Raw genomic sequence first — 10,518 nt, forward strand, 5'->3', positions numbered from 1 at the left:
AAATCGGCAAATTACTATTAACTGTTTTAATTTTTTTTTTAAATTCGTGTAATTCAAATTTCCTTGAATTACTCTTGCCAACTCATCAGGTGCACCATGAACATGGTACACCCTTGTGTATTATCTAACTTTCAATAAAAGAGAGTGAATAATGGTTTACTTGTACTCTGTAATTTTCTTTTATTACGTCAAGTAAGCAAACTATGTTATGAAAGAAAACTGAACACACTAAATCATTCTTTCGAAAAAAAAAACACACACACTAAATCACATCTTTTTCAAAGGATAACGCAAATACATGTAAGAAATTTAATATAATAAACGAAAATAAATGTAAGAAATTTAATAGTATGTTTTGATTGATTTTATGTCCAATTTTATTTATTTATTCTGATAATTGGAGCTCAAATGTCATTGCTACTATAGTACAAGTGTTTCGGCAAAAAATGGCTAACCGGGCCCCATTGGGCTGCTGATGTGCCTCGGATGTGGGCCTTCGTCGGACCTGCAAAATGAACTCCGAGCCCCGGGTGTGGACCCCGGGGCGGAGCCTCCGACGCTCAAGTTAGTGCCAAACAATGGATATTTTTGAGAGAGGTTTTTAGGAGAGAGAGGTGTTTCATAGTCATCTTAATGTAAGAGTGACCAACCCCCTTTACCTTTGCCCTAAGTAGGGTATATATAGAGGTTATGAGTGGGCTTTTGGACCCAAGCAATGTAAGACTTATTTGGACCTTTGGTCTTATGAGGCTATAATGGGGCCTACCCATTATAGTACCCAAACAACTAGCCCCCTAGACCCAATTCTATTTGAAAAATGAGTTGGGTTTTATTTCATTCCCAAATAAGTCATTCAATAGAAATTGGGCCGAAGATTTTTGTCTGTTTGGATTTATGGATTGTAGCCGGTGCTACTTTCTTAGATCCAAAGATCGTAAGAGACGATCACTCCTTATCCAAGGATCATTAGAGTGTTGCTAGAGATATTTTTCGGATTTCGAGGTTGTCAATTTTTTACCTTCATCCGATATTTTTCGGATTTAGAAGTTTGTCAATTTTTGGCCTTCATCCTATCCCTCACTCTTGATCCGAGGATACTAGGAGTTTAACAAATGCGATCACTCTTTATCCAAGGATAATAAGAGTTTAACAAAGGCAGCTTTCTTAGAACCGAAGATCATAAGAGTCGATCACTCTTTATCCGAGGATCATTAGAGTGTTGCTAGAGATATTTTTCGGATTTTAGAAGTGCGTCAATTTTTTACCTTCATCCTATCCCTCACTCTTGATCCGGGGACCGTTAAAAACGTCGAGTGTTGCTAGAGATATTTTTCGGATTTTTTCGAGGTGGTCAATTTTGACACTACCTCATCCTATCCCTCACTCTTGATCCGCGAACCGTTAAAAACGTCGAGTGTAGCTAGAGATATTTTTCGGATTTTAGAAGTGTGTCAATCTTTGAACTTCATCCTATCTCTCACTCTTGATCCCAGGATATTAAGAGTTTAACAAAGGCAACTTTCTCAGATCCGAAGATCATGAGAGGCGATCACTCTTGATCCGAGGATCATAAGAGCTTAACAAAGGCGACATTCTTAGATCCGAAGATCATAAGAGTTTTTCGAGCCTTCGGATACGTGGGTCCGAAGGGTACTCTCGAGCCTTCAGATACGTGGGTCTGAAGGGCTTTTTTATCAAAGGCAACACTCTTTGATCCGAAGATCATAAGAGTTTAAAAATTTCCAACTCTTTTAAGGGTTAACCCCTTGCCCCCCAGAAACTGGTTTATTCGAAGTACTTCGGTTAAACCGTGTTTCTAGTTGAGCTAGAGAGGTATTTCTTGTCATCGTTAGAATGATATTTTTATCACCATCATCGCGAGGATGAGTAATGGGCATTTTTATCATCATCATCATCGTGAGGGTGACTGATGATTATTATTTTTATCATCAATTTCGTAAGGATAATTAATGATTTTTTTTTTTTTTGTAGAAAAATATTGATCCGAAATATTGGACCCATTTTCTTTTGCTGAAGAAATTTAGATAAGTGGGTCTAGATGAAAGTGAGCCCAACCCACCTACCATAATTTGATGGGCAGGGAAGATATTTGGGGCTTTATTTTCCCACTTTATACAAAAATGTATACAAAGTATGAGCTTTCACTTTCACTCCAGTATAAGCAATAACAAAATTATACGAAGTATATATGAATTATGGTAAATGAAATTACCAAAGATATTTGCTTCAAATTGTTTGCTTCATCCGGATTATTACGAAACTTTTGAAAAGGTTTTGATTTTGAGGCTAGGAGCAGTACCCTCGGCCTCGGGGATTCAGCTTGGTGGCTCTTCAGCGACCCCTTCGGCTCATATCACCTTTGGCTCGGCATGAACCGGCTTCGGCTAGGAGTCAAGCTTCGGCTCGAATTTACCTTCGGTCCGACACCCCACCTTCAGCTCGACCCCACCTTCGGTGTGGCTGCCTCGGTGTGATTTTAGGACTTTCGGCTTATCCGAAACTTTAGCAAGGCCCGCGACCTCGGCAGGGGATAAGGTTCGGCTTCAGCTCAGATGAACCTCCGACTGGCTGAGGGAATTTCTTCAGCTTCGGATCGGACCTACTTCGGCAGCCGGGTGAACCTTCGGTTGAGGTCACCTTCGGCTCGGCTAGCTCGAAAAGTTTGTAAACTCAACTTTCAATGCATATCCTCGGCCTCGGCTAATAGGAGCTTCAGTAACGGTTACCTCGGCATAGAGCTTCGGCTGGCTGAAGAGCTCTCTTCGGCCTCGGAAACCTCGGCCCGGCTAGAGAAGCTGAGCTAATAATCTCAGCCAATTTTTTGGTGTTACTAACCGAGTAATTGGGGCCTCGGCTGGAACACCTTCGGCGGATATACATCACCTTCGGCCCGAACCGGCTTCGGTAGTTTGGAGCTTTTGAAAGGTGAAGAAGCAAATCTGATGCAGTTAATACTACCATTTTCGTAGCTTTTTTGGGTGAAGATGATGACCAATGATGGTGTGGACCAACTTTGCTTTTCTTATTTTTGGTTGGAGACGTGGTACAATGACCACCTTTCATTTGTGGTTGAAAGTCTTGGCAATGAAAAGGTGTCAGGACCTTTTCTTTTCACTTCCTTAATTAAAAGGAAAGAGGAATTTTCAACTCTTGCAAAATTTGTTTGATATTTGCATGAGAGTATTCAAGAGTGGGATCTGACCAAAATTCCATGAATTTATGGCCAAGTGGGTAATTCAATTGAATTACTCACAAAAGATGCCTTGCTTCAGCCTTTAATGCGGTTTAAACTGAAGAAAAATACGGTGGTTTATTAGATTTTGGGATAAACTTACTAGAAAATTTGACCCATTTTCATGGTGGAACACGGTAGCTATGAACTAGTGGATTTTCATGGGTAGTGTACTCGGATCCCCACAGACGGCGCCAAATTGTTTCGGCAAAAAATGGCTAACCGGGCCCCATTGGGCTGCTGATGTGCCTCGGATGTGGGCCTTCGTCGGACCTGCAAAATGAACTCCGAGCCCCGGGTGTGGACCCCGGGGCGGAGCCTCCGACGCTCAAGTTAGTGCCAAACAATGGATATTTTTTAGAGAGGTTTTTAGGAGAGAGAGGTGTTTCATAGTCATCTTAATGTAAGAGTGACCAACCCCCTTTACCTTTGCCCTAAGTAGGGTATATATAGAGGTTATGAGTGGGCTTTTGGACCCAAGCAGTGTAAGACTTATTTGGACCTTTGGTCTTATGAGGCTATAATGGGGCCTACCCATTATAGTACCCAAACAACAAGTATATAGAAAACCTTGTACGGAGTATCATATTCCCACTACTCGAATTTGAAAAATTGAATCTATGCGTTGGTGTTTGAGAATTTCAGCCTTTTCCTATCATTGTTGTTTGAGGATTTGTTTTATCTCATCCATTGTTGCTAGGCTTTTTTGAGATTACTAGTTGAGCCATCGCGCGCGATGCGCGTAATAGCCCAATAAACACGGAATAACTGTGATTAATGTTGTCGTTAAATAGATGGTTGTACTAATTTAATTTAATTATTGTATGTAATTTAAAAAAAAAAAATTTATTTTGTGTTAAAACGGGGTTTAGATTTAGTTAGGTATTCAATGGGAGGTCGTAAGATATGTAAAAATTCGAATCTTATTATCGTTTAAGATTAGGAGATAGGAATTTATTGTAAAGTTCTAATGTTTATAAAATATCAATCCTAATAATTTTGTCGTATTAGTCTAACGAAATGCTATGTTGTGTAGTATATCGTTGTCTAAAAATAGAAAAACCGACTAACACACGTGCGTATAGATATTGTGCAAATAAGGCGATTTACAAAAAGCGACTTTCTATTTTTCTATTTTTTAATGTATATGTACAGTGTTAGAATATAGGAAGTCATAAAGTTTCTCCTCTTTCAAGATTTTTGTCATGATTGTTTCACTTGCTTTTGATTGGTCAATGTGTGTACTTATATTGCGTGGTATATAGTGTTTGCTCTGTTGTTGTTTTGTCTTTCATCTTCAATTGTAATCCTTTTTTTTTTTGTCTTAAAAGTTTTTTTTTCTTGCTTGAATTTTAATTTCAAATCCATAACAATGGCAAGTACTGATAGCACGCCACCTCTGGTAAAGTATTTTCGCCACCAATCTGGAGGCCGAATGAAACGAAATCAAAAGAAGAAAACGTTGCAAGTTTTCGTTTGTATGCTACAGAAATGAAGAAGAAGATGAATAGTCACCTGGAATTTTTGGAACAAGGGCTTTCAAAGGTTGAGAGCAAAAAAGAAAAGGAGAAAAAAGCAATAAAAGGAAACGGGAAGTGGAAAAGGATGACTGTGGAGAATGGCTAGTTATCATCGTCGAATCAGACAATGATGAAGTTGAAACTAAACTAAGGAAAGAGTTGGTGCAGAAGAGAAGTGGAGGAAAGTGAAAAAGAAGATGAGACTGATGAAGATGAAGAGACCGAGGAAGACGAAGAGACCGATGAGAACCCAGAAAGTGATGTGAATTCTGATTCAGAAACTGGGAGTGAGAAAGAAGCTGTTGTCAATTCAGATGAATTATCCGAATCAAGCGGCGAGAGCTATGATGATGATGATGATGATACCGGTTCGGATTCTGGATTTGGGAACGACCATGGAGAAAATCAAGAAACAAGTGAAGATTCTTCCATGTTTCATATGAGAATTTCTGACTAATTGCATTTTGTCTGTTGTTGAAGGCTTTTTTTTGGGCTAAACTGTAGTGGTAGGATGAACAAAAGCTTTGTTAGAGTTTTTTTTGCTTGTTAGGTTATGATGGGAAATTATGTAGGCACATCTAGCTGATCTTAGGTTTGTTGGTGGGATTTTTAGAGTGCTAGATCTCCGTAACTAATTAGTTGATGCTAGAATTATAACTAATGTAATTAGCAAAGCAGAATAGTAGGTTGTAATTAGTGCAAAATAAGATTTTGCTTTATATATAAAGAATATATGAAGTTGATTATATATTTTTTGTTTTGTGTGGTTGTTTATTCGTTATATTATGCTGCTCATAGTTATGCTTTATATAAGCTAAAAGACTCATCAAATTTTGGGAATTTAATAAAAAAAAAGCTTGAGATTGATCTCGATTAGTGGTGAGGAAGATGAGTTTTGGATGGATTTGTTGTCTGAATCATTTGATGATGTTGTAGTTGGTTCTAAACTTGAGGAGAAAATAAGTGAGATGGCTTCAATCTTAGATGATTCATTTTGCAAAAGTGGGGTTTTATTGTAATTTTTTCTTTGAATGTACTTATTAATTAAGGTAGAATTATTCATAACATTACAACGACAATGTAAAGATTTGTTGATTTCAAAATATATATGCAAATATATAAAACAACAATTAATTTGATAGATGCATTCTAAGTAGATGAAAATAAACAAACAGTCAAAGTACTAAACTATACTAATATATCACATTAGCTTGATATCATAAGTAGAAAGTTACTGATTACAATAACAGGAACATAAGGCTAGGTTCCTTTGATGTTCTAAATACATAGTGCTTGACAAATTTTAGTCAAGCAATCAGACAACAAAAGATTAATCTAGGAAGTAGTGTTACATAGGAACAAGTATTCTAGGAGACCTGTTCCTACATAAAACCATAATGCTTGATTGATTTTGTAGCTAATTCTAACCCACCAGACAACAAAAGTTAAGCTGATTACATATTGGTGTTGTTTAGGAACAGGTATTTTTTGTAAAACCTGTTCCTTTCCAAGACCACAGCCTTTAAAAGCCTTAAGCATAACCGATATTGTGCTTATATATGTGGTGTTATTTTAAGACAAGTAATGTGAAGATACTTGTCTTTTATAATAGCCACATGATGCAAGATATTTACTTGTAATGCATATCTCTAATTAGTATGTACATAGCAAAAGATTTAGTAGATGAAGCTGTTACCCAACTGATCTGTCATGAGTCTTATTTCCGTTTCTTCATTTAGAAGTCATCTGAGTCATTATCACGAAACACAAGTGCTCGACGCTTGCTATCTTTCTCTTCCTTAATAGGCTTGGTTGTTCCAGCAGAAGCAATTGCTGTGTCATAGTCAGTTCCTTTTCCTTTTAGTGCTGCTTGAATAGCTTGATCTTTCTCTTTTCCTTGATGAGATCTGCATTCTTGATTGTTGAAGGTGTTGCATGGTCAATAACATCCTTTGCTGGTGTGGTGGGAATCAAGTTGCTGTTGGAATCAAGCCTCTTCCTTTTCTGTCCAATATCTTCTGTGCTAAATTGAACTGCTTTTTCTGCTGCAGCCATTGCTTCTGCAGTTAAGCAAGCATATTCCTCTTCTTAGTTGAAGATCTCTAGTTCATATGCAGAAACCATTTCTTTCTTAATGGTCTTGCTGAGAGGCTCTTTGTTTTTGGCTGCATATTCAGTGTTCTGTTCAGAGTCAGCATCTTCGGCATCAACTATTGCAGCTACATTCTTAGCCCCAGACCCTGTAGCAACATTTGTGGAGCTGCTTCCTACAGCATTAGGTGTGATTGTGTCTTCCATTTCTACACCCTTTAGACCCCATTGTAGAACGTTGTTTTGTTCTAAAGCAGTTGTAGGGCCAATCTTTATCAAAAAGTATGTAGTTGATAGTCTATCAGCTATCAGACGAAACTTTACCGTATCATCCTGAGACATAGATATATTCTTAGTTAATATTGGTAGTAACTTTTAAAACAAATCAAGGATCACTCAAGATTGTTAACTTGCAATATGGATTGTGAATCACTTACTGTTGCCTTCATGTGATAGATCTCTTCAGCTGATAGTCCAAAGAGTGGGGTGCAGTTTTCAGTAAATGTTGTAAGTTGCAATGCTCCGCTCCAGTACCATATGAGAAAGTTAATGTAATAGTCGCCCTGCATAATTCGAGAAATTAGTGTTAGTTTTCAGTGGCTATCATGCTTTATTATCTGTATTAGCTAATGTAAAGAGTGAATGCCATTTACCGGTGAGTAGCAAATATTTATTTTTTGTCACAGGCTATGCAAGTATAGATTGTTCCAAGAGGGAACTGTGTTCGCTTTCCACAGTAAGAAAAACCTATATATGCTCTAAGCCTGTCATATTGAATATCAGATGCTACAACTCTAAGCCAATACACTTATTGTGGAAGTGTTGTTGTTGCCTACATTGACAACATAAATTTAGGTTAGAACTATTGTATTACTATTGATAATGAGCACAGAGCAGTCTAAAACATTTAAGTATGAATGGAGTTGTATATAATTCTACCTTCTTGGTCTTGACACGGCCTATTGTTGTCAGAATTCTTTCTGCAGGTGGATTCCAGGCAGCTGTAACTCTATTCTGATGATCACTTAGAGCAAATCGATGCTTTATTTTCCTGTAAATAACAATTGCAGTCTACATTAGTCGAAAAGTGTGCAAAATATGTATAGTCTGCTTGTTTTAAAGGTGAATGTTAATCAGCATACCATTCAGTTAATGCGGCTGCTTTTTCACCTTCATGGTTTTGGATTATCACAGTAGACATGGTTGATTCAAGTTGGAAACCTGTAAGTTTAGAACATTAGGAGATATTTATTGTTTGATTGATAATGGAATAAATTAAGTAAATCATATAATTAGTAGGCTGATTTATGAGCTACCTTTGCGAGTGATAGGACGCAGAGTTGTGATGCCAATAACCTTAAAATTGTCAGTATCAGAAACAAGAGCTTCACATTGTCTTCCTGATAAATCATTCCAGGTACAAACTTTCATCGATTGATCAGTGCTGAAAGTAAAGCAAAAGCATAAATATCAGAGTCAAATTATCATAAGTATTGTGCTGCTATAATGAAATTTTATTTATTGAAAGTAGAAATGAAATCACTTATGGTCTATCACTATCAGGTCCCGCACAAAAGATTCTTTATTCAGACTTGTTACAATTTTTCTTGGTTCCTTTGCAACATATAGCACAATCACAAGGATATCTAAAACAGAAGAGAAAATTGTTGTAAATTATTTAATGGGATAAGCTGAAAATTTTGGATATTTAAAGCAAGATAGCAGGATATTTAAATTACCATGTCGAGAATCATCAAGGCAAACTTTTGTAATAGAAGCAAGAGACTGGTATCTAGGAAATACTTGCTCTCCTTCAGGATCCAAACACTGGATGAGAGTTCTGCTGCCTATAGTCATTTGAAATGGAAGATCTGTTTCTTTAGCCCTGTACTGTGGATCTAATGGCCTTATTAAGGCATTAACAATTTCATAGTTCCCTCTAAACAAAATGACATCTTTATATGCATCAATCTGATCACCAAATAATGTCATCTTCATCCGATTTTTCTGTAAGAGAAAGAAAATAATACTTTAAGATATAATTATGCATGATGATTCATTATAAGATTAGTGTGTATCTGTAAATGACATGTGCGGATTATACCTTGTCATCTTGTAAGATAATGTACTGGTAAAATATTTTCTTCTCAGATTCCTGCTTTCGACCTTTTTCTGCAATGTTGACTTTTACCTTGTATGATTTACTCGATGTATCGAGTTCATCAAGAAACTTTCGTTGTGGTGCCATGACAAGTTTCTGTACACAATATAACCAGAAAGCTAAATTAGTTTTGGTTGAATACATACATGTATGATGACTAATGAGTTCTATTCCTTAATTTATCAGACTCTTTTTAAAATGGTAATCATATAGAAAATTAATAACACATGTATTCTAATCTCTTGATATATATATGGTTGTTACAGATACTTCTAATCTTAATAATATTTCAGTGATAAACTGTATGAAAATATAATAAATGATAACAACTTTTAAAATAGGCAAATCAAATGAATCTGAGTATGTTTAGTTTAGTGTTAGAACATCTATTTTATAATCTTATGATACAAAGCTAAACATGTCCATAATGTGCAATAAAAATACTGATTCTTCATAATTTGGATTTTAAAAGGAAAGAACTGAAGAGTATTATTCTTGTTTAGTAAATTAATGAATCTTTTTTTTCATAATATGTCTACACTATAAGAAGATTCAGTTTAGAAGTGCCTCTGACATATGGAATTCTCATACATAAAATCTAAGATATATTAAAGTCACTTTTATAGGTTCATACTTTATCTAAAATGAAATGAATGTAATAATCAGCTTAGTTTAGTGTTAAAACAATTATTTTGCAACTTTGTAATATAGAGCCAAACATGTTTAGCACCTAAGCTATATTACAAAATTCTATCATGTTTATCTCTAAGGTGTATAGCATGTTTAGTCTGTTTAGATTACAAAATTAATCTAGTAACTTAGATATGTAACCAAACATGCTAATTAATTTTATAATCTTATAATATATAGCAACATTATCATTAATTTAAACTAATTGATATAGTGGTTGCTAATTTTATTTATGGATGTACTAAAAGTGCTTGCCCTTTTATATTGTGATGAATAAATTCATATATATGCTGGTTCTCACATGTAAAATACCAATTAAGCTTAAGCATGAGAAAGCATTTATAAATATCTATGCATATGTAATTCTGAAGCTCTAAATGCATCCAAACAAATAATGACTTTTCTTACACTGCAGCTAAGACTTTTGGAAGAATATTATGCTACTATAAATGCAATCTATAGATGGAATGTTCAGCTAGTAATAATTCGGAATCAAATCAACTGAAATTCTAAAATAAATGGAGTGAAATAGCGTTTAGACTGATCATACCTGCCCAAAAGCAGAGGTTTTAATGCTTATGGAATAAAATATAGCTTCCTCCTTGTATACTTTTCTTTGCTTTGCCTTTCTATGGTCTACTGCAGAGATATATATTGAATTTTCTGAGGAATAAAAAGACCTAAGGTCTCTTGTGTTTTTATAGTACATCTTTAAAAAAAAAGGAAATCAAAGAAAAAAGCAAGAATTCAATGGTACTGTTTCGTGTAATAGTGGTCGGCTGTTTTTTCTTCCATAAATCAGC

Source organism: Chenopodium album, chromosome 4, assembly GCF_948465745.1.
Source record: "Chenopodium album chromosome 4, dcCheAlbu1.1, whole genome shotgun sequence".
Classification (NCBI taxonomy): domain Eukaryota; kingdom Viridiplantae; phylum Streptophyta; class Magnoliopsida; order Caryophyllales; family Amaranthaceae; genus Chenopodium; species Chenopodium album.